Consider the following 24,862-nt stretch of genomic DNA (forward strand, 5'->3'; position numbering starts at 1 on the left):
GAAGGAAGGAAGGAAGGAAGGAAGGAAGGAAGGAAGGGAGGGAGGGAGGGAGGGAGGGAGGGAGGAAGGAAGGAGGAAGGAAGGAAGGAAGGAAGGAAGGAAGGAAGGAAGGAAGGAAGGAAGGAAGGAAGGAAGGAAGGAACCCCCTCCTTGCCTTCAAAGATCTCCAAATAGTGGAGGAAATGGACATGCATTTAAGGTAAAGGTTGTGGGCAACATGCTATGAGAACCCAGAAGAGAGAAGAAACAGGTTTTTTAGGATTAGGAAAGGTTTTGAGCTGGGTTCTAATTAATGAAATAGAATGAGAAATGGGTGGAAGCCATTTCAGGTAGAGGGAGGAGCCCAGACAGAGGGGGAATGTTACAGGCTCACGTGGAGACCTGGGTTACAGGCACGGCAAGGACAGTAGGAACAGGCAAGCCTGAGGAGAGAGGGTGAAGAATTCTGACCCACATTCCAGAAAATGTAGGTGGATTCCATAGGCGGCAGGTGGGAAGGATTGAAGGCATTTGATCAGAGAAGGGACATGTCAATATCTATACTCTGGAAACAGGAGTCTGTGGCCCCTTAGATGCTCTGTTTGAGAAAGATGAGATTGCAGGCAGGGAGACCATTAGGAGCTTTTGCAAAGTACAGGAAGAGGAGACTGGGCAGTGACAATGGGAATGGAAGGCAGAACAGTTTTGAACCCTGTCTTAGTTCAGAGCTTCTGAAAAGCAGTTACCAACACAGTACTAGGCTAATTTGCACGAGATTTTTCTGGGAGAACACCTGTAAAACATAAAGGTGGTGTGAGTTGTCCAATCACAAACTGGCCTGATCTTGGTGGAGACAAGGAGGCAGGACTGGAGGGCAGAGTCTCAGATGCAGCAGGCCCAGAGAAGTTTCTGCCATGCTGAGGGGGAGTGCTGGAACCACGGGCTCCCTCTGAAGGAATGCCACATGTCACAGAAGTTGGCTGTATGTGCTCCTCACCGGCTGGCATGTGGCTCAGTACACACACAGAGAGGCCGAAGGGGTCTTCAGCAGCTGGGGCCTCCAGTCCATCATCTCCTGAAGCAGGAGACATGAGCTATCTGCCAAAACTGTCTGGAAAGGGAAAAGTCGGCATTACACAGGGTTCGCAGGTGGTGTCAGGGTGATGATAGTACTGGAGAGAGGAAGGCTTTACTGGAGGCAATAGTGAGCATGAGGTCTAGTTTGAGTTTCCTGTGGAGTATCCAGGGTGTATATCCTGAAGATGGCTGGAGATCAAGGATGAACCAGCAGAGATGCACAGCTGCTCATTAAACCCTGTGTCCCTATTTTCTAGGCTTACCACTGTCAACATTTCTTAGCCTTCCTTGCAGTTAGCTGCTGCCATGTGAGTTCTAGACAGAGGAACATAAGCAAGTGTGTGCCACTGCCATTCCTAGCCCTTGAATCCTTCTTCTCACGCTCCTCCATGTCCCTTCCTCTTCCACCAGCAGGGACAGCCCTGACAGGACAAACCTGAAACCACATGTTGCCATGGGAGAGCCTCCATCAACCTGAGTCCTTGAATGACGCATGGGATGGAGTCACTCCGCCCACCTCGCATGTCCTTGGGCTGCTCGCTTGAGCAAGAATTACATTTCTATTGCATTTAGGCCATTGCCTATTATCATTTATCTGCTACAGCAGAGAAGCCAGCCCTAACTGACCTAATGACCCCTAGCTAGCACACAGAGGACCAAGGAAGAGGCCAGGCTAAAGACACAGCTGTAGGAGCAGCCAGGAGACTGCGAGGAGAGTAGAGAAGAGAGGAGAAAGCTTGAGGGACACCAGCTGGCACCTCTGCCTCCAGGGGCCAGGAAGGTGACAAAGGACAGGGGGCCATAATCCAGACTTAGGAGGAACTGGTGTGGTGTTACTGCCACTGATTTTCAGAAGAGGTAGATGAGGCTCTGAGAGATGTGGTCTTTCGGTGGCAGAATCAGAGCCAGCACTCCTCTGCTGGCGCCCTCTGCAGCCCATCTTTTCATTCCCCCACTGCTAGCTACAGGACTGCTTGGCCCCTCCCTGTAGGCTCAGGTCCTCCTGCCATTCATTTCCTGGGATCAGTCGTGGCCGGAGTCAAAAACTAAGCTCCTGCTGCTCATTTCACGCCCCCACCAGGACCCTGGGTCAGCTGTCTGGTCATCTGCCTGAGGCTGAGACTCAGCCCGCCTCGTGTCCCCACCCTCTTCACTGGGCTATGGCCCAGACCCTGAGGCCAAGTGCCCTGTCCAACTAATCTGCCTGAAATATCAGCCCCAACCCTGACTGTAGCTTTGCTTTGCTGTTCTCATTGTAGGTGCAGAGGACTGGGGTTTGCAAGCAGACACGTCCCCACCGCCCCCAGCCCTGGCCCCTGTGCTTCGTATTAGAGAGTCTCCACCTCATCTGGAGCCCCAGCTGGTTCCCTTTCCGACCTGAGCCCAGCGTTCCCACACTTCCTCAGCCTCACAAGCCTTCTTCACACTCAGTACCTGCTCAGGGCTGTGTCCCCCTCACGGCACCCCCACTGTCTGTCCAGCAGCAAGCCCCTCCCTATCACAGCCATCAAGGATGAATCAGAGCGCCCAGAAGGCGGGGCTCTGTTACTTACCAACACTCACTTCTGAAATGGGTCCCCGGCTGCTGGGGGATCTGTCAGCTGAGCTTCTTTGATTTCTGTTGTCATCTGATTTCCTTCCTGAGATGTCACTGGTATCGTTTGTCAGTCTTTGAACAGATTTAATAAGACCCTTTCACTATGACTCAACATTTTTCTAAAAGGATCTTAGCACTAGTCTGTTTAAAGGAAAGAATGTTGGGATTCTTATTCGGGCTGATGTCAAAGTCATGAACTTGGGGTAAGACTTCCATACCGAGTAAGCAGGGACAGACTCAGCTGGGTCGAGTTCCTTGGGGATTTCAGGTCAAGTAGGACTGCTTTTTTTTTTCTTTGGTGTCATTAATCTACAATTACAGGAAGAACATTATGTTTACTAGGCTCCCCCCTTCACCAAGTCCCCCCCACATACCCCTTCACAGTCACTGTCCATCCAAGTAGGACTGCTTTTTGAGAATATAGGCTTCCTCTCCTTTATACTGCTCTTAACTATTAATAAACATACTGAACATGAGAAATTTAAATATTTCAAGTTGGACTTCACTCTGCACATCTTATAATTTTCCTTCTTTGGGAATATAGAGAAAGAACTCAGTTAAGAGTGCCCCAGTTCTGCTTACCTAACAGCTATTTGGCATGTTGAAATGCAGGGATGTCTCAGTGTCCCCACAGAGCCTGGTTCCCAGCCATCTAGCAGTCAGGTGACATCTAGGTTCAGGCCATTCATGAAAGCAGGGTTTCCAGAAGTTGTTTCTAATTTACCAGCAATGACTTCATCTTTCAAATTGTATAACAGATTTTTTTTGGCCCCAGTGTTGAAATAACTGGTCATCCTATAGTTAACTTTTACCACCTGCCTTTTTGCTCTCCACTGGGGATCTTGATTTCTCCTATGAACTTCCAACTTTTTAAAACTCTTCCCAATATCTTATCAGAATCATAATAGTCTATATTTTAGCTTTTCCCATTCCTTGAGGCCTTATTCTGTATTCACTAAAATTTGACCTGAATAATAACCAGAATACTCACATGACATTAATTAATGTCAAAGGGCAAATTAATTTTATGATCACTAACTATCGAATGAGATATATTTCAGAAATGATTGTATATAACAAGTACATGGATAAATGGATCTGGGCTTCCTTTGGAATTTTATTTTTAAGAAAAGGATTTGAAAATAAAAGGAAAGAATGTGGGTCTTATGGACAATAGACACTTCACTCATTAGAGAAACATTTCTTGCATACCTCCTCTCAGAGAGGCTCTCTGTCATGGCCCACTGGGGATAAAGGGTGATTGGACATGGCCCCCAACTATAGGATGCTCATGGCATATAGCAGAGACAAGGCACATGTACAAATGAGTAGCATACGAGGCAGAATAGGATCACTCTTCAGAGGCAGAGGAGGGAGGTGACCCCCCCTTAGGGAATTGGGGTGAGTTTGTGGAGATGTCACTGAGTGAGGCTTTGAAGAATGGGTTTGCAAGTGAAAACTGATAGGTCTGAAGGGCATCCAATGGATTATCTTTATTTACTGAGGTGCCAGGAGGTTAAGCCACCCAGGATCACTGTAAGAATAAGTGATGGACCCAGGATTTGAACTCTGAGCTGATTCTGAATAAAAGTTTGATTTTTCCAGTATAGCTGGGCTTTCACACAATTGTTTTATTAAAGATGCTCTTTTCCCCAGGCCAGGATGTTTTGATTTTAAGGATGCGAAACCGCTCACAGTTTAAGGGAAGGGGACAGTTTATGTTGTTGCCTCTGTTTTTGCTTGTTTGTGTCTGTTTAAAAACGTAGGTGGGTGGGTGCCTCAGGGAACCCAGGTGAGGAAGCAGGGTAGACTTGTGGGTGCAGGGTGGGAGGGGTGCCGATGGGGGCCCTCAGTCTCCCCCGCTCTGATTCTCACCTTTCTCCTCCTCTCCCCTCCATCCTTCTCTTCCGAGAGTGAGTCATCATTGCTTCCTCATCAGTCTGCCCAGGGCCCCAAAACTTTCCAAGCCTGAGGAGCTTCGGGCTTCTTTCATTTCAGTTCTCTAATTGGACACTCAGCTGGAGCAGCTCTTCTATCTGGGCAGAGCCCTTCATGCCAGTCATTTATTAGCTGTTGGTCCGACACACCCAGTTCCACGCAACTGTGGTTGGAAGCAGTGAGGGTGGAGAGCAGGCCAGAGAACTAATATCACCTCCACTTTACAAATGAGAGCACGCCCAGAGAGAGCACATAACATCCCAAAGATTACACAACTAGAAAGCCGTCACATATAAACTCTGGCCCCATTACTGTGCCAGAAACTTGTCTGTCCAGTCCTGGATGCATTTTCTGTCCTGATTGGCTCCTGACTGAATCCAGAAGTGGCCCCAGGATTTCTAAGATTCAGGAACTCTGAGATTGCCTATCTATTTGAGCTTAAAAGCAGTATGAGCTCTGACAATTTCTGACATCACAATGACTTAAATTACCATCTGTGCTGATTGAGATGAAGGACCAGTAGAAAGAAGACTTTGGGACATGAAATAGCTACTGAACTTGATAGATCGGGTAGTAATGATGGCTATGGTGTAAGGATGCTTATGTAGTAATGATGATTATGGTATAAAGGATGGTTATATAGTAATGATGGTTATGGTGTAAGGATGATTGGGATATAATGATAGTTACAGTGCAAGGATACTTATGGTAATAATGAAGGATTGGCTTCTGTTGCACTAGACATCTCATGAAGGAAAAAAGAAGCTAAGCTCAGGGCTTTAAACTCTTAGGCTTAAGTCAAATCATGGTCAAAGAAACTGAGAACTTCATGGTGGCCCTAATAGAATTTCTTATCACAGACTGAAGGCTAGACCCAAAATCTAGTTGTGTAAGCTTCCAAATTACAAAAACATGTTCAGCCTTCAGCCTTGTCAAGAAGTCTTCTTTGTTGAGGTTAGGAAATTGTCAGTATGGCATATGGGACATTGAGATTGAGATGAGGGCATTTGGCTGGGTTTTTAAGAATCTGAGAACCTTGTACCCCAGGTCCACTGAGACTCCCTTACCAGGAGAAACACTCCTTTGCATATCATCTGAGACCACTCACCTGAGGTAATAACCTTTCCAGGAAATACGCATTCTGAGGACTTACCATCACCTCTGCTCATTACTTCCAAGCTCACATTTAGAGTCAACCATCAGCCTAGCTCAGCTTCTAAAGGAGAAAGTTTACACATCAAAACAATATCAACAATAGCAAGATTCTGGCAACGTTATACACATAAGAACCTGAGATGAAAAGAAATACTGGACTGGACCACACTTACCAGTGTGGTACTCATCCAAGATTCTGGACATCATGTGCCCGCTCGAAGAGGTGGGAGTGGCCCTAACAATCTGGTGGTTGTTTGACTGAAACCTGAGACCAGCAGTGGCCTCCATTTAACAAAGCAAAGAGGCTAGAACTTCTCTGGGATAAGGTCAAGGAAGGACTCCAAAAAATTTAGGGATGTGAGGAAGTTGAAATTACTTTGTGCACGTCATCTATTTACCATCTGACTGTCTCCCAGGAGGATCCAGAGATGCCCCTTTATTAAGGCTCTGAGAAATGCTTTGTGAGAAGACCAGCAGCCTAGAAAGCCTATGAGAATGATAACAGGACCTTTGCTGGGAACCATGCTACTCAAGCTGTGTAGCAAAGCTCAGGCTGGAGGAAGACCCCCCACAAATCAAGGCCCTTTGCAGCTGGCTCCCCCTATTACCCACCTTGATTTTGTTTTCCTCCATTATACTATTGGCTTTGCTTTTGCTTGCGTTTTGCCAAGGGTTAATTAACCTTTGCTGAGCAGTGTGGAAAAGATGAGAACATGAGTTTCCCAGAAGCTTTTCAGGACAGTGCTCCTAAAGAATGGAACATGCAGGGGCCAGATGGTGGTCTTGGCATAGAATACCGAAGCCTACTATTAGTTAGTCAAACATTGACTGCCCCATCTCCACTAAGTGGAAATGCCCCCCTTTTTTTATCACAATGCTAGTGAAATTAGTGATGAAGAGTTTTATAAGAAAATTAGAGAAATAGAGTTATGAGGGAATATTGAATAGAATAACCCTGACACTTAATCCATCTTCTCATGTTTTCTTCCATCTGCTACTTCTATAGCTTTTCTTCTTCCTTCCTAACTACAACCCTTTACTAGAATTCGTGCCTCATACGTAAAATTACCAAGTATCATAATTCTTCCAAGTGGTAAAGATACCTCAAGACAACTACTGGGCATAGAAGCCACAGAGCATAAATCTGCAAAGAAGTGAAAAACTAACCTTTTCAAAGAACATTACTTCTCTCTCACTTACCAGCTTTACATCTCCCTGTGTGGCCCCAGAAGATGGCTGGTTAGCCAGAGACGGGTAAGATTCCTCAAGGCAGGAACAACCTAAGACAGGCACAGTCGCAGGGGGACCATCAGGTGAGAAAATGGGGACCAACAGAGGTGACGCTTAGAACCTCACCACCCCCAGTGTTGAGAGAAATTGTCTACACCTGTGGATGTTTTGGTGCCCTTGTCCAGCTTGAATTAATACCTAGTCTATAGGCACAGACATGACCATCTACACCTGCTTTTTTACAGCACTAAATCATGCTTTCTATCTATATCTTGCATCTACCTACTACATCAACATTTTATTAGAAACGTAAAGGAGAAAATGTGAGAATCACATATAAAGTATAAAAATCAAATGAATAATCATACATCATATTTGACTTGATTGTTTATAGTTTAAGATTTTTAGTTAAAACAGAAACAGTTTCTATGACAAGAATGCTCTTGCATTGTTCACCATGTAAGAACTTGTTTAGTCCCTGCAGTAGTGGAGTCATGGAGACCGGTGTATTATATGTCAGGGAGATTTTGGTATCCACCCAGAAATGTAGATAAGAAGGGGAAATTTAGTTTGCTGCCTACTGAGTCCTATAAAGGGGGTGTATGGTGAAGATATGAGTTTATGATTTTAGATTGATTATAAATTTATTAAAGCCTCTAAGAATATTTTTGTGGGAAAGAATCCTAGCTAATTGTGGCAGTAGGTGACCTGTATTTCACCCTGAGCTGATAGACTCCATAGTTACTGCTACATACTTCACGCTCCTGCGGTCACATGCACTACTTAGAAACTGCGTTGCATAGAAACGTAAAACATGATAGAGTACATGTTGCTAGGAAAAGTTTCGGTCAAGGACAGAAAACGATCATCTGTCTAACACTTGACCAACCATGAATAGATTAGAAAGAAGAAAGAAAAAAGCTTGCCTATACCTATTAATCAACTGCCTATACCAATTAATCAACAGAACAATAAAAAATAATAATATCCTTGTGTAAAATGGTATAAATAAAGCTGTCATCAGCACTTTGTCGAGAGACCACCTCCATCTGACTCTGTGTCCTGTCTCTCCGGCACCGAGTCTGTCTCATCCTTTCGGGCTTCACACCCCCCTGCTGGAGCTGGACTCCAGCAGACCTTCTCCCTGAAATGGGCTTCCTGATTTAGTGGGAATAATGGGGTCCTGCAGCAGTGAGTTCCCTGACAGTGCTTAACCAGCAGACAAGATGGGCACAACTATAGAATGTGCAGAAAGGGTGAGGACTTAAGTTTGACCTGTAAGGACCACAGTTACCTTTGAAGTCAATCAAGTGAGCACTCTACTAAAGTATTACACCATACAGGCAGAAAAGTTATTGGCCAGTGGAAACCTCAGTAACCACAGAAGGAAGTCATCCTACTAGGTGAAGAGTGCCAACCATGTGATAGCAGAGGGACCTTGGAATGGGTGGTAAAAAAAAAAAAAGTAGTAATATCAACCTAATGACAGTTACAGAAATAAGAACTGCTGAAGTTTTAAGCAGTAAAACCTAATGAAAAATATATACAAAAATAAACATTGTGTATAAACAAACTTGAAAATTATACACACATGCCTCTATTTCCACTTTACCCATTGCCTGTTATTTTAGATAAGGAGAATTGGTGGCACTTAACTGATGTAGTTCATAGACCTCATCTGAAGGAAAGGCCACACTGGTGCATGACTAGGGGAACTGGGATCACCAGAGATGTTGGACTTTGAGCTGGATCCAGAGATGGCTGGGACTTTGTGTCTCTCTTTGGGGACAGAGGCTGTATTAAGGAGAGCTGATCTGATACCTGGACCCATGAGGTCACTGAATGGCAGCTAAGTATGGGTAGATATATGGGTAGGTACCTAGCCACAGAAGAAGGAGTTGTGCAAGTTATTTGCAGTCACTTTCAACCCTTCCCAGGCTTCATCCTGCCCCTGACCCCCACCCCCAGCCCTGCTCTATCAGACTACATTTCCCAGACTTCTTGCCAGCTTCCAGTTAGGGCTAGCCATCGGGAGGGACTGGCGGGAGATTGGCAGGGAGGAAAGGGAGAGGAGCCGGTTGCCCCTCCCCATTCTCTCTGCTCCTGCAGCCTTTCCAGCTGTCTGTGCTGCCACTCTGGCCAGGCAGCTCCTCTCCCAGAGCCCAGCGCCAGCCAGGCAGCCTCTGTGGCACCAGCTCACACGGGTGGCCCTGGCTTTTGGACACCTGGCTTCATTCACATCCTCTCAGGGTCCTCTGTGCCCTAGGGAGGCGGTGGCTTCCTGCAGTCATGAATGTCTGGGATGCCTTGCCTTCAGTTTCCTCACACCTTGTTCCCGATTCCCCACGTTAAATTCCCACAGTTGATCCGTGGGGATCAGGTTGTTTCCCAAGCCCGGAGGCTACTTTCGGTGCTGTCACAGCCCTAGAGTGAGGTGATAAGCCCTATAAATTCCCATCGTCCTGATTTGTTTCCCATAAAGTCTAACTGAGCACAAATCAGTTTGTGAATCAGTTAAAAAATCAAGTCACACACATCAGTGCCCTGCAAGGACATCCAGAACTGAGATGGAAAATAGGGAAGCACTGCGGCATTGTCCTAAGGAAAGATCACATCTGCTTCACAGCAGATGGTTGCTCCCTAGAGGTGTCACTTCATCCCGTGTAGTGTGACGGGGTGCAGGAGAGGTCAGGGCCTCCAGCAGCTGGTAGCCATTGTGACAGCGGCCCCGACTTCATCCCTGCCTACAAAGCCACTCTTTCCCCTTGAACACACAGGGGAAAATGTCCTCTAGGGAAACTGTGCTCTAGAAATCAACTTTATGAAAATGGAATATAAATACTTGACATTTTAAAATAGGTAAATGAGTTTTTAATCATATGCTTTACAAACAATACTGATAATTTTTGGAAATATAAAATTCCTAATACCTTTAAATACTAGATCCCTGTTATCAGAAGCACACCTCACATTAGGCAGCCTTGCTTCAGCTTCCTTCACTTGGCAGGCAGGACTTTGGGTATGGGTGCAGTTAAATCACTCTTGCTTTCTAAGCAATGTCTGTGTGCTGTTCCCAGATTACAAGAAGCTCCTTTGTCTGTTTTCATTTTGTCCTCTTAATACTTAGTACTCAGGAGTTTATTTTCTAGTCCTAAAAAAAAAGCACTGAAATATTAAATTTTAGTAAACACGGTGTCTTATCTCTGTTTCATAAGGTGAAGGTAGTTAACAGGCCAGCATGAGGGAAGCCATAGAAGCAGATCAGCTCTAATGAGGGTGACCTGGCCTGGAGTTTCACTCTTCCGCCAGGTGCTGTGAGGATCCCAGGTGAGCCACGTCCCCACTCAAGTCTGAGAAGCATGCTTTAGGGTGTGGAGGTTTTGCTAAAGCAATAAAAAGTTAAAACAGCCATGGCCAGCACACAATGTTGAAGTTTGAATCTGGGCTCCAGCGGTGGTTGTCTGGGGCGAGTCATGGCTCTGAAGGAAGAGCAGAGGCAGCTTGGAGCTTACAGGGCCCCCACATCCGAGGAAGCAGCTGACAGCAGGGAAGCACATACTCTGTCTGGAGTGAGCTGTCTCCCGCCTCCCACAACCATGACAGCATGAAGACCACCTGCAGCTCTTCAGAAACCGCGGTGACTACAGTGGACACCCATTTCCCCTGCCTCCTTCTCAGCAAGGCTGCGGGCTCTGCAGTAGCTCTCTTCCCAGCTCTGGTAGACCCTGTCAGTGTCCCTTAGAGAGGGGCTCTTTTCCAGCACCGTCCAACAGACTCCCACACGCTTATTAGCAAGGAGCAGTAGCTGGCCTTCGCCTAAACCTTACCTGGCCAGGCAGCGAGCCCTGTGATGGGCAATTCCCAACAGTGGCTTCCTGAGCACAACCAGGAAGAGAGGCGCTGCTCAGGGGAGGCAGCCACGGGCCCCCGTGGAGAGTAGGGCACACAGACGTCTGAGTGCGCAGGGGTCCTCTGGACCAGGCAAGGGGCAGAAGGGAAGCAGCGTGATGGGAGGGGTGGGGAGCGCCCACCAGGGCCACTGCCTCCCAGTCTGCTGTTTGCTGGGGAGGTGGCAGCGGGGCCGCCTTGGAAGCCCCACCTGAGTCCAGAGGAAGCAGTTTTCCTCGTTCTGGTTGAGGGGATGGATTCTCCCCAAGTCCACTGGAGAGGATGCCAGTGAATCATCTTCCTTGGAGGACAGCAGGGGTGGGATGCAGACATCAGGAACGGTTCCACCCGCCATAACTGTCCCCCTTCCTGTCCTGTCCACTGGCAGCAAGTCCAGGCAGCCGGCACCCCAGGAGAGTGCTTTCTCAGCATCCTGGAGAAGTGCTGTTCCTGCTGTGTGATGATCTCTCCTGACTGTGGCCAGAAGAGCAATAGGCAGAAAAGCAGATCTGTCCTGTTAGAGCTCCCTGAGGTGGGTGAATGGCTGGCCCCTATTTAAGCAGCCACCCCAGGCCTGAGCAGCAAGGGCCCAGGGGCCAGAATACAGTCCAGGGTCATAGCTGAGGTCAGATGCTGTCACTGTGTGCCTTCCCTACAGCAGCTTGAGGGGACTATCAAACATAGGCGTCAGCCACAGACCTCTCCCCACGCAGGGGCCTGCTGCTCCAGTTCTGGCTTAGACATGTAGGGAAGGTGAGGTGGGCTGGGTCTTTGAGAAAGATTCCCTCACTCTTAAAAAGAAGCTCCAGGAAGATGCAGGGTCTGGCTGTGATGGGGCCCACATCTTGCAGCCCTGGAGGGGGTCAGTCTGAGCAACCATCTGGAGATGGCAGAGCACAGTGATGGAAAGAACCTGGGTCCCTGATGCCACCATGGAGTGACTGTCCCACCTCCCAAATGCCATGCAATCAGAGGTAATAAATCCTCTTCCCTCAGACAACTTGGCTTGGACTGTTTTTGAAACTTAAGCTGAAGGCCTCCTAATAACAGAGTAACCCTGCTACTCACACAGCAAGAACACTGCAAAGCACTGGCGCAGTGGTGCCCTGCGGCTGCTTTATCCATTTATCGTTTCTTAGCACACCCCATCATAACAGCTACTCACCTTTAGTGTGCTTGGGGCTGGCTGGAGGAGGGCAGCCCGAATTCCTCCACCTTCTGATAGGGGCTCAGAGATGGGAAGACACTCTAGTCAGGATAGCAGCACCCTGTGGGAGTGGGGCCACATACAGTCCTGCATTCTCCAGACGCCAACCTTTGTAACACTCACCTTGCCCCCAGGAAATGGTGACAGGTGAGAGCCTGACCCATTACATATTTGCACGGTGACATAGAGTCAACTTTCGTGGAGAACAGAGGGTTCTCTCCCGGCCTCTCCACCAGCCCCACCTCCCGGAAGTACACCTGAGGGAAGGTGTGATCTGCAGGCCGGCCCAGGTGAGCTCAGCCCAGCATTTATGAGCCCTAGACACCCCAAGCCCCACCCTAGGCTCTGATCTTTAAGTGGCTGCTTTACCTTTCCACCTGGACATCCCTCAAGCACCTCAAAATTAACCTGTTCCAAAATGTAACATCATTTCCGCCGAGATTTGTTCCTGTCACTGGTTATTCCTCCCAATAAAGCCACCACATTACTCATCAGTTTTTAACATGTAATGACTCCAAGCAGACAAAATAAAGAGGGATGTGAGAAAGCTGGTGCATGGCCCCTTGGGAGTGCAGTGACTAGGGCGGCTGGCCAAGCAGCTGTAGCTCACTGGCAGCCTCATAAGAGCCAGGGACTCAAAAACCAGGGACTGGGCCCTGCCCGGTTCGAAATATATTTGCACTGATATTACCTCACCTTTGTAGGTTACTCTTAGTATTTTTGTACATGTGTTGTATTTTTCCAGTTTATTTTAATATTCCTGAGACTGTTACATGCTAATTTATCTATGACCATCTAAAAAATATTAGAATGTCACATTAAGTGACTTGGAACCTAATTCTTCAAACCAGACAGCATCCCATTTCACCCAAATATATTTAGTATATATCTCTAAAAAATAGGAATCTCTTTTGAAAATATAACTGGGACTCATTCTTGATTCTGTTCCTTAACCTTCTCCACCCAATCTGCTAAGGAGTACTGAGGATGATAACTCCAGAACAGATATCCACACCTTTGCCTGGCCCAGGGCTCTGGTGTTGCTGGGGCTGTAACAGCTGCCAGCCTGGGCCCACCTTCACCCCAGCCCATCCCACAATAGCAACCAGCAATACAAGGTATAAATTGGACAATGTCATTCAGTGCTTAAAATCTTCCAGGGGCTTCCTACTACAGGGAGAATATGATCCAGAGCTTCCGGCAGGTGACCTGGACTCCCTTCCTCCTCCCTTTGGGCCTCTGCTTCCCGCTCCATGGCCCACCTTCTCTGTGCAGCCTGCAATTCACACCAAGTGTCCACACTTCAGGAGCTTCTCGGGCACCGCCTCCCAGCCTTCTCACAGAAGCTAGACCTGGTCCCTCTGTTATTTCATCCTCTCTGCTTCCTTCTGAGATTCCTCTGATGTGTGATTACTACATATATGTCCATTTACTTGTTTATTGTCTGCCTCCCCACTGCCTGTGAGGAATTCCAGGGCAGAAATGGGAGTCACTGTGGTCGCAGGGACTTGCATGGGGAATGGAGTGCAATGAGGTGACCAGGTAGTGTTTGTGGAATGACAGCTGTTCTCAAAAGCTCAGTCAGACCCGGATGGCATAGGTGGGTTACCGAAGGCCTTGGGGGATATGCACAAGCCTAGTTTTGCTCTTAGGTCCCTAAGGTAACATCTGCTGTGTTGTGTCTTTATTTCCTTGCTCTCTATGCAAGTAATTTCTGTGTTTCTACACCTCCCTCCTCCCAGGGGCCAAGGCCAGTCCTTTTCTGGTCTATGTTTTTTTCAGGTGTTCTATTCACAATGAAGTCTGAGTGACTAATGTCCCTCAACTGCTTCAGTCCCACCTCAGCATTCATTAATTCGATTCACCAGCTGTTGCAGAGGGAGTGTGGCCTGCAGGCTGCACGGCTAGCCAAGCCCCAGCCCTGCTTTGGCTGCCCTCTGGAGCTGTTCTCCGGACTGGAGTGGGAGCTGTGAGGGCTGCTGGCAGGGCAGACATAAGCAGATAGCACTCACATTCTAGGAATGAATATGTATTTGTAAAGAATGGGACCCTCATAACCCTGTGTTTGTGACATCTAGGATTGCTTTGGGGTCATGATATCACAGAAAGGTAGTGTTCTGCCCAAAGGATGTGTTTGTTTATATTAGTTAACTAGTATTTACTAAGCACTTGGCATTGCCACCCACAGTGCTAGGTACTGGGGATAGAAGGAGAGCAAACAGATGCAGGCCCCTGTCTAGGGCGTCTGCATTCTAGCAGAGAAGGTGAACATATTCTTATAAATATTTGATTACACAATCTTGGGAGGACTAAGCTTAGTATGGAAGTCAGGGAAGTGCTCCTTGAAGTGGTGTTTAAACTGCAACCTGAAGGGCAGGCAATCAGGCATGGTGCAGTTGCTTGACAGAAAGTTCCCTGAATTGCTTCATACCTGCTAACTGGCACAGCAATGTGACCTTCCATTGCTGACCAATCTACGGTCACTGCCAATACAGCCTTACAAATTGCAGCTATGTTATTAGGCCTCCACAAATTTGCTTCCAGGATTTTTTTTTTAATGTAAGTAATAGAAATCTACTTGCCCCAGCTCAAGGGGAAGAAAAGGATCTGATTATAAGGACTTGTGTGTAGATCATGAACCTGAAGGCAGCCTCATAAGGAAACACCAGGACCTGGAAAATTGTTTCCAAGCTTTACTCCCAGCCACATGGCTGCTTATTTCCATTTCTGTCTGCATAGCATCCATTTTCTGTCCTTGTAGATACTCACACACAGCTGTCCTGTCACCTCCAGGCTAATGCGTCCCCGAGCAGTGGCCAGAGCAGAATGGCTTTTCCAGTCAGTCCCTGGTTCCCAAGTCTCAAGCAAGACCTACTCTGCTTGGTGCAGGCAAGCAGGCAGGTGTGCTCAGGAGGGCCACGGCGGGCATACCCCAGAGGGCACACACACGTGCCAATCGCTAAGCCTGGAAGCAAGCCCAGCCCCCGTGGAGCAGGGGAGCTGCAGCCTGAGGCAAGGGGGAAAAGTGCATACCTCCTGCAGATTTTCATGTATTTTTTTAAGGAACTTTTTTTACCAGAACATTAAAATAGTCAAATTATTGAAAAAAACATAGGTTTATGAAACTCACAGCATTATTTTAAGTTTAAATATTTTATTATATAAAAACAGAATTTATTATTTTGAAATAAAGAGAAGCTGACCACTGACTGTACTGGGGACACCAAAATGATTTCTAAGACCTAAGTATGGAAGGTGTCAATAACTCTGGGAGGCTCCAAATGGCCACGCCACCCATAAAAACTAAATGCCATCTGTTATTTAAGTTAGAAATAGAAGACTGGCATCCTCATTCCTGCTGGAAGACAAGCAAAGCGTCTGCCTCACCCAGTCCCCCTCACCGCCGGCCTGAGAGCCCTTCCGTGCAGGCACACCTTGTGGGAACGGTGTTACCTACAGTAACGAGTTGCTACCCTCGTCGGCTCTGCAAGGTACACAGTGTTAGTATCCCTCCTCAACTGATTAGGAAACTGAGGCAGAAGGGAGGTTAATTTGTTTAGTGTTCATCCACAGTTAAGTGACAGATGGGGGCTCCAATCTGGACAGTGACTCCAGGCCCTGTGCACAGACCAGTGTGCCTGCCCACCTCCGGGCAGGTCACTCAGCCATAGTGTGGCACCTGGAAGTCTCCTTTCACATAGGAACTTAGGAGGACCTGGGTTTACTTTAATAGGGTGTGGTCTCCTAATGGCAGCAGCAATTGGCTTTAGAGAACAAAATCTAGGCTGAAAGGTCAATTTAAGGCATCGCCCATCAGGGATTTGAGAGGCTGGGTACCCACTCTGCCCATTCACACACTACTTCTGCTCTGGGAGAGGTAGCTGAAATACCTGGCTAAATTGGTGAGGATTTGCAATGTGAGTCCCACCCCACCTCCTTCCTCCAATCTCTCTAAATGGAATATCAACCTGAAGGATTTTACCAACAGACTGCTGTATAATCTAGCGGCTAGCATTGCACTGACATTTACGATCTCTCTGGTTTATAAATCCCAGCATTGTCTCTTGGGGCCACACACTCCCAGGAGCGAACAAAGGGTGCTCAGAGCTTGCACTGCATTGCTATTCCTGGGGGCGGGGACGAGCAGGGATGAACCAACTGGGGAAAGTCCTGAGAAGTGGGCGCTTTGACCAGAGTGGTTTTTGCTGACGTCCTCTTCTGTTTGTTTTAAGTGACAGGCCATGGCACTTCATAAAGGATGGGGTCTTATGATCTGGAAATCAAATATTGACAAGCAGTTGCAGAAGCAGGGCAGGAAACAAGGTCCATGTTTGGATGACAGTGGCACTGATTAAAAAGTGGAGTACTGGCCGCAGGCATAAATTCCAGTAAATTCCAGTCCATGGCTGCATCCCGACAGGTTTGTGGCAACTGTCCAGCAACAGTGTTCTGGTGCCCTTGGGGGCAGAGACCCAGAGCCAAGTCACAGCTCCCACGGGTTAAATGTGGTTATTGCTGAAGCCTGATTTAGAGAAATCTTGCAGACGGTTTCTTAGTACTCATCTTAGATTCTAGAAAATTCTAACTCTAGTGCAAACTACCTTTTCTCCATTTTTTAATTGAAGTACAGTAGATACACAACTGTATTGTATGGGTTTCAGGTATATGATATAGTGATTTTTTTTATTAAGGTATCACTGATATGCAATCGTATGAACATTTCACATGAACAATATTGAGGTTACTACATTCACCCATATTATCAAGGCCTACCCACACACCCCATTGCAGTCACTGTCCATCAGCGCAGTAAGATGCTATAGAGTCACTAATTGTCTTCTCTGTACTACACTGCCTTCCCGTTGCGCTACATTATGTATGCCAATCATAATTCCCCTCAATCCCCTTCTCTCTCCCCACCCAGCCACCCAATTCCCTGCCCTTTGCTAACCTCTAGTTCCTTCTTGGAGTTTGTGAGTCTGCTGCTGTTTTGTTCCTTCAGTTTTGCTTTGTTGTTATACTCCACAAATGAGTGAAATCATTTGATACTTGTCTTTCTCCACCTAGCTTATTTCACTGAGCATAATACCCACTAGTGCTATCCATGTTGTTGCAAATGGCAGGATTTGTATTCTTCTTATGGTTGAATAATATTCCATTGTGTATATATACCATCTCTTCTTTATCCATTAATCTACTGATGGATGCTTGTGTTGCTTACATATCTTGGCTATTGTAAATAGTGCTGCGATAAACATAGGAATATGTATGTCTTTTTGATTCTGGGATCTTGTTTTCTTTGGGTAAATTCCTAGGAATGGAATTATTGGGTCAAATGGTATTTCTATTTTTAGTTTTTTGAGGAACCTCCATATTGGTTTCCACAATGGTTGAACTAATTTATATTCCCACCAGCAGTGTAGGAGCGTTCCCCTTTCTCTGCATCCTAACCAGCATTTGTTGTTCCTTGTCTTTCGGATGTTGGCCATCCTAACTGGTGTGAGGTGATACCTCACTGTGGTTTTAATTTGCATTTCCCTGATGATTAGCAATGTAGAGCATCTTTTCCTGTGCCTGTTGGCCATTTGAATTTCTTCTTTGGAGAATTCATATCCTCTGCCCATTTTTTAATCAGGTTATTTGCTTTTTTGGTGTTGAGGCATATGAATTCTTTATGTATTTTGGATGTTAACCCCTAATTGAATAAATCATTTATTAATATTTTCTCCTATACTGTAGGATGCCTTTTTGTTCTGCTGATTGTGTCATTTGCAGTAAAGAAGCTTTTTAGTTTGATGTAGTCCCATTTGTTCATTTTTGCTTTTGTTTCTGTTGCCCAGGATGTGCTCAGAAAAAAGTAGCTCATGTTTCTATTCAAGAGAGTTTTACCTATGTATTCTTCAATAAGTTTTATGGTTTTGTATGTTCAGGTCTTTGATCCATTTTGAGTTTACTTTTGTGTATGGGGTTAGACAACAGTCCAGTTTCATTCTCTTACATGTAGCTGTCCAGTTTTGCCAACACCAGCTGTTGAAGAGGCTGTCATTTTCCCATTGTATATCCATAGCTCCTTTATCATATATTAATTAACCATATATGCTTGGGTTTATATCTGGGGTCTCTAGTCTGTTCCATTGGTCTGTGGGTCTGTTCCTGTGCCAGTACCAAATTGTCTTGATTATTGTGGCTTTGTAGTAGAACTTGAAGTTGGGGAGCATAATCCTCCCCACTTTATTCTTCCTTCTCAGGACTGATTTGACTATTTGGGGTCTTTTGGAGTTACATATGAGTTTTAGAACTATTTGTTCTAGTTCCTTGAAGAATGCCACTGGTATTTTGGTAGGGATTGCATTAAGTATGTAGATTGCTTTAGGCAGGATGGTCATTTTGACAATATTAATTCTTTCTGTTTTTCCATTTATTGGTGTCTTCTTTAATTTCTCTCATGACTGTCTTGTAGTTTCAGGGTATTGGTCTTTCACCTCCATGGTTAGGTTTATTCTTAAGTATTTTATTCTTTTTGATGCAATTTTAAATGGAATTGTTTTCCTGATTCCTCTTTCTGCTAGTTTATTGTTAGTATGTAGGAATGCAACAGATTTATATGTATTAATTTTGTATCCTACAACATTGCTGAATTATTAGTTCTAGTAGTTTTGGGGTGGATTCTTTAGAGTTTTTTTATGTACAAAATATGTCAATTGCAAACAGTTACAGTTTAACTTCTTCCTTATCAATCTGGATGCCTTTTATTTCTTTGTGTTGTCTGAGTGCCATGGCTAGGACATCCAGAATTATGTTGAATAAAAGTGGGAAGAGTGGGCATCCTTGTCTTGTTCCAGATCTAAAGGAAAAGCTTTCAGCTTCTCGCTGTTGATGTTGGCTGTAGGTTTGTCATATATGGTCTTTATTATATTGAGGTACTTACTCTCTATACCCATTTTGTTGAGAGTTTTTATCATGAATGGATGTTGAATTTTGTCAAATGCCTTTTCAGCATCTATGGAGATGATCATGTGATTTTTGTCCTTTTTGTTGTTGTGGTGTATGATGATGGATTTTTAAATATTGTACCAACCTTGCATCCTGGAATAAATCCCAGTTTATCATGCTGGGTGATCTTTTTGATGTATTTTTGAATTGGGTTTGCTAATACTTTGTTGAGTATTTTTGCATCTATGTTCATCTAGGATATTGGTCTATAATTTTCTTTATTTGTGGTGTCTTTGCCTGGTTTTGGTATTAGAGTGATGCTGGCCTTATAGAATGAGTTTGGAAGTATTCCCTCTTCTACTTTTTGGAAAATTTAAGGAGGACGGGTATTAAGTCTTCACTAAATGTTCAATAAAATTCAGTGTTGAAGCTACCTCATCCAGGGATTTTGTTCTTGGGTATCTTGGGTAGTTCTTTTTATTACCAATTCAATTTCATTGCTGGTCATTGGTCTGTTCAAGTTTTCTCTTTATTCCTGGGTCTGGCTTGTGTTTTTCTAGAAAGTTGTCCATTTCTTCTAGGTTATCCAATTTGTTATCATATACTTTTTCATACTATTCTCTAATAATTCTTTGTATTTCTGTGGTGTCCGTAGTGATATTTCCTTTCTCATTTCTGATTCTGTTTATGTGTGTACACTCTCTTTTTTCTTGATAAGTCTGGCTATGGATTTTTCTATTTTGTTTATTTTCTTGAAGAACCAACTCTTGCTTTCATTGATTCTTTTGTTTTATTCTTCTCTATTTTATTTATTTCTGCTCTAATCTTTATTAGGTCCCTCCTTCTACTGTCTTTGGGCCTCATTTTTTCTTCTTTTTCTAGTTTCATCAATTGTGAGTTTAGACTGTTCATATGGGATTGTTCTTCTTTCCTGAGGTAGGCCTGATTGCAATATACTTCCCTCTTAGCACAGCCTTCAGTGCGTCCCACAGATTTTGCAGTGTTGAGTTATTGTTGTCATTTGTCTCCATATATTGCTTGATCTCTGTTTTTATTTGGTCAAGTCCCACAGATTTTGCAGTGTTGAGTTACTGTTGTCGTTTGTCTCCACATATTGCTTGATCTCCGTTTTTATTTGGTCATTGACCCATTGATTATTTAGGAGCATGTTGTTAATACTCCATGTGTTTGTGGGCTTTTTTGTTTTCTTTTCATAATTTATTTCTAGTTTCATACCTTTGTAGTCTGAGAACCTGGTTGGTACAATTTTAATCCTGAATTTACTGAGGCTCTTTTTGTGGCCTAGTATGTGATTTATTTTGGAAAATGTTCTAGGTGTGCTGGAGAAGAATGTGTATCCTGTTGCTTTTGGGTGAAGTGTTCTGTACATGTCTGTTAGATCCATCTGTTCTAATGTGTTGTTGAGTGCCTCTGTGTCCCTACTTATCTTCTGTCTGGTTGATCTGTCCTTTGGAGTGAGTGGTGTGTTGAAATCTCCTAAAACGAATGCATTGCATTCCATTTCCCCCTTTAGTTCTGTCAGTATTTGTTTCACATATGTAGGTGCTCCTATGTTGGGTGCATAGATGTTTATAATGGTTATATCTTCTTGTTGGATGATCTGATATAGTGATTTGACAATTATATACATTATGAAATGTTCACCCAAAAACACAAAACTGCTTTTCTTCAGCTACCCTTTCTCCCCTAGTGACCGTATTTAATCTTGTGGTTTTAAACACCATCTGTCAGCTGATTACTCCAGGTCCAACATCCCTCCCAAGCTTCAGAGCTGAACATTCAACTGTAGATTGACATTTCTAATCCTCAGCTCAAACTTAGTAGCCAAGACCGAACTTCTAAGTCCTGCCTACCTCTCTCAACATTCTGCCTCACCCCACTGTCTTCTCAGCCCAAACCTGGGAATCATAGTTTCTCACCTAGATTCTATATGGTGAGCCCCCCCATACATGCTATCTGCCACTTACTTACTTTTACTTTTTATGTTTTAAAAAACCTTTTTATTATGCAAAGTTTCCAACATATAAAAAGTAAAGAGAAGAAACCTCCATATATCTATCGTCCACCTTCAAAAAAATCAGCATTTTTAACTTTTTTTCCGCACAGACATTGGTATTTTGTTACAGAATATTTTAAAGCAAATCTCTTACAGCAAGCCATTTTTTCCATAAACTGCCATATGCATCTGTAACAGGCAAGAAAGTTTTAAGAAGCATAACCACCATAATATTTTCATATCTAAGATTAACAATAATCTTTCCATACTGTACATGTTGTCTCAAAACCTCATTTTTAGCCAGAGACAGGTAAGATTCCTCAAGGGAGGAACCACCTAAGACAGGCACAGTTGCAGGAGGGCCATCAGGTGAGAAATTGGGGATCAACAGAGGTGAGGCTTAGAACCTCACCCCCCCTATTTTGAGAGAAATCTTCTGCATCCATGGATGTTTTGTTGCCCTTGTCTAGCTTGGATTAATACTTAGTCTATAGGCACAGACCTGATCATCTACATTTGCCCTCTTACAGCACTAAATTATGTTTTCTACCTTTATCTTGCATCTACCTACCACTTCAGCATTTTATTAAAGATAATAATAATAATAATAAGGGAGAAATGTGGGATTCACATATAGATCAAGTATAAAAATCAAACAAATAATCATATCTGAGTTGATTGTTTATAGTTCATGATGCATGATCAAAACCGAAAGTTTCTGTGATATGACTGCCCTTGAACTGTTCACCATGTAAGAACTTATTCACTATGTAAGAACTTGTTCACCATGTAAGAACTTGTTCATTATGCTTCAGAAGATTGGAGACTGTTGAGAATTAGGCTTGGGTTGATTAATGATTGTGCATTGAGTCCCCTATACAGAATTTTATTGTTGTTAACAACCATTTGATGAATAAATATGAGAGATGCCCTCTCAAAAAAATAACAACAATAATAATAATTTTTTAAAAACCTCATTTTTAAAATTGCTCTGGTGGAATCAGGATGCAAGCAAATTCCACGTATTGAATTTGGGTAGTTTGTGCCTTGGGTCTTTTGTAACCATCCTTCCCCTCCCTTTGTATGCCATTAGGTATCGAGGGATGTGGTCATTTGTCCTGTGGAGTTTCCCACATACTGGCTTGATGGATGACATCCTCATAGTGTCATTTAAATCATTTCACTGCCTCCTGCTATTTCTGATAACAGGCTTGATGGGATAGCGGTTCCATTATTTATGGCAGGAATAGTACAGAAGTACTGCTGAAAATATCCTGCTTCATCACACCAGTTTTAGTGAAGCTATGGATAATCTGTGGGTTCAAGTGTCTTACTTACTTTAAATACTCTACAATTCAGAATCATTCATGTCAAAATTAATGAAACAGTCTACAAAGTCAGTGGGAGAATTGTAGCAGCATGATTAGTTGGGCCTGGTTGAAGATAAGGGGCAAGGATAGCGACAGAAAGGGAGGCATCTGAAAAGCATAAGCAGCCACCTCACTGCTGGGATCAGACATGGAGCCAAGGTCATCCTGAGATGGGCTCTTGACCTTGATTTGCATCCTTTCCTCTCAGTACCACCCTCCCCTCCACCCTACCAGCCTGGATTGGAGCAGGATGTTCTGCCAGAAAGGGGCCTTGCCAGATGCTGTCTTGACTCTTACTTTCTCCTGTAAAGAGAAAATGTCAGCTGTTGCACAGCATAGGCAGGAAAGAGAATTCTTAGTCTAAGAGTGGGCCAGTCATCTCTTGAATGTTTTAGGAGAATGACGAAACAAGATCTTCTGAGTTTCGACAGTTTAAGGAAAAATTGTCTAACAGACTTTGGTCAGCAAGAAGTTGAGGATGTGGGGAGCCAGTGGTTCTGCATGTAGGAAGTGGCAGATACTGGAATAGGTCTTTTCATAATTAGCATCTTCTTACTATCCGCACCCATACCATCTCCTGTAGGTTGCATTCCAAAAGAAGGTAGGTCCTTAGAGGCCTCATTATTATGAGGGATATTCTGTGCTTTTCAAGAGGAAGGGATAGTGTTTTGGAAGAGAACAAACTGCACTTCAAGGCTGTTACCTCCCAAAAGCAAAAAAGGGCTTAAGTAATTGTTTCTCGAAGATGAAACCGGAGTCTATGAATTTCATTCCAGGCTGTGTAGTGGGACATCTGAGTTAAACTTAGCATATGCCATCTTGTTATATTCCCATAGCAGGGTGATGAGATGGTAGGTATTATTCATCTTTATTTTGCTGATGAGAAAACTGAGGCTCAAAGAAGTAAATTGATTTAATCTAGTTCTCACACTAGTAATATATTTTATTTTTAAAGTGGATTTTGTACCACAGTGCTTTGAAAGACCTAGAAACAATTATAAACCCAATAGCAATGGCACCCTGATGTCCTGATAGCTTTTCTCATTAAAAAAAAAAGTTTTCCTTAGAGAAACATTCTCCTCCAGGTGTGGAGAAGGAAGTGCACAGCATGAACATGTTGTCATATCAGAAAATAAAGTGGGAACAGTGGCTGCTGCAGTCATGTCAGAATAAGCTACAAGCCGTTAACTCTAGAGCCATCAAAATTCAGAGACCCTCTTGAGTTGGCTGATAACAAGAAACTTAGAGCATCAAAAATAACTGGGGGGGGGGGGGCAGAGCCAAGTTGGCGGTGTGAGTAGTTCAGTGGAAATCTCCTTCCAAAAACATATATATTTATGAAAATACAATAAATACAACTATTCCTAAAAGAGACACCAGTGGATACAGTACAACAGCCAGGATACATCTACATCTGCAAGAACTCAACATCACATGAAGGAGATAAGATACAAGCCATGGCCTGGCAGGACCTGAATGCCCCCCCAACCCCAGAACCTGGCAGGAATAAAGGAGTCAGAACAGGGAGGGAGTGAAAGCCCAGGACTGCTAAACAACCAGCTCTAGAAATCCACACCTGGAGCGCAGACACAAGGTGCATGGGGTGCTGGATATTAGAGAAACGGAAGAGCAAAACCTGTGGGCAGGATGCTGCAACCAGCGCCCCTGAGACAAAAGAAAAGTGAGTGCTTTCTGCAAGTCTTAAAGAGACAGGGGCCCCATAGCTGGACAACGTTGTCCTGGCACACATAACCAGCAGCTGGGAACCCCGGGGAACCTTAGGCGCCCTAAACCCCGGGGAGGCAGTGCAGTTCTGAAGCCCCTCACAGCACTAACCAACCTGCTAGTCACTCCCAACACTGGCACGGACCCCGACACACTGGCCAAGTAGTGGGAGACCGGCAGAGCACGCCAGGGGTGGCGGCGCCAGAGGGGATAGGGAGTGGCCCGTGCGAGCCCGCCGCAGTAGCAACTGAGCAGCCCAGGAGCGACCTGCATGCAACAGCGACCACGGCGCCAGAGGGGCATGGGAGAGGCCTGCGCGACCCTGCAGAGGCGGTGACTGAGTGACCCGGGAGCAGCCCGTGCATATTTGCTGCGGCAACACAAAGGGACATGGGAGAGGCCTGCGTGCACCTGCAGCACTGCCAGAGGGAGCAGCCATGCTCCCAGCAGCCGACCGGAATCCCAGCCTAACACACAGCTGCCCAGGCCAGACCCAAAGGCTGCTGCTGGTATACAGCTGCCCAGCAGGGGTGCTGCTATCGCGGAGGAGGGCAGCCGGCATGCCTACCACTCCCTGCAGGGCTCTGCACCTCTCTGACAGAGACCCCGCCCACAGCAGCTTAGGGGATTAACCCGGTGGCTGCTCCAGGAGTGCGGGTAACTGTCACAGGCAGCAGAGAAGGGCAAGGCATCCAGCAAGCAGGAAAGGACTTTCTTCTCCCAGCTGACACATCTGCAACCTGCCT

General features: G+C 45.1%; 1 long non-coding RNA gene across 25 annotated transcripts in view; it reads right to left on the reverse strand.

Annotated features, from left to right (window-relative positions):
- The window catches only part of LOC108388553 (uncharacterized), an 88,231-nt gene that overhangs the window by 38,802 nt on the left and 24,567 nt on the right, over positions 1-24,862 (reverse strand). For 2 of the 25 annotated variants that reach the window (XR_012132198.1, XR_012132196.1), the window contains exons 1-7: positions 12,030-12,678; positions 9,907-11,338; positions 6,947-7,026; positions 5,745-5,807; positions 2,872-2,962; positions 2,610-2,725; positions 818-1,090 (exon numbers count right to left, since the gene is read on the reverse strand). This is a non-coding gene — a long non-coding RNA (uncharacterized lncRNA). Of the gene's footprint in view, positions 1-772; positions 1,091-2,609; positions 2,726-2,871; positions 2,963-5,699; positions 5,808-6,358; positions 6,494-6,946; positions 7,027-9,906; positions 11,339-12,029; positions 12,689-24,862 lie in introns of those variants that run through there. The other 23 variants (XR_012132223.1, XR_012132215.1, XR_012132227.1 and 20 more) reach the window with 20 other exon arrangements.

This window comes from Manis javanica, chromosome 1 (genome assembly GCF_040802235.1).
Source record: "Manis javanica isolate MJ-LG chromosome 1, MJ_LKY, whole genome shotgun sequence".
Lineage (NCBI taxonomy): Eukaryota > Metazoa > Chordata > Mammalia > Pholidota > Manidae > Manis > Manis javanica.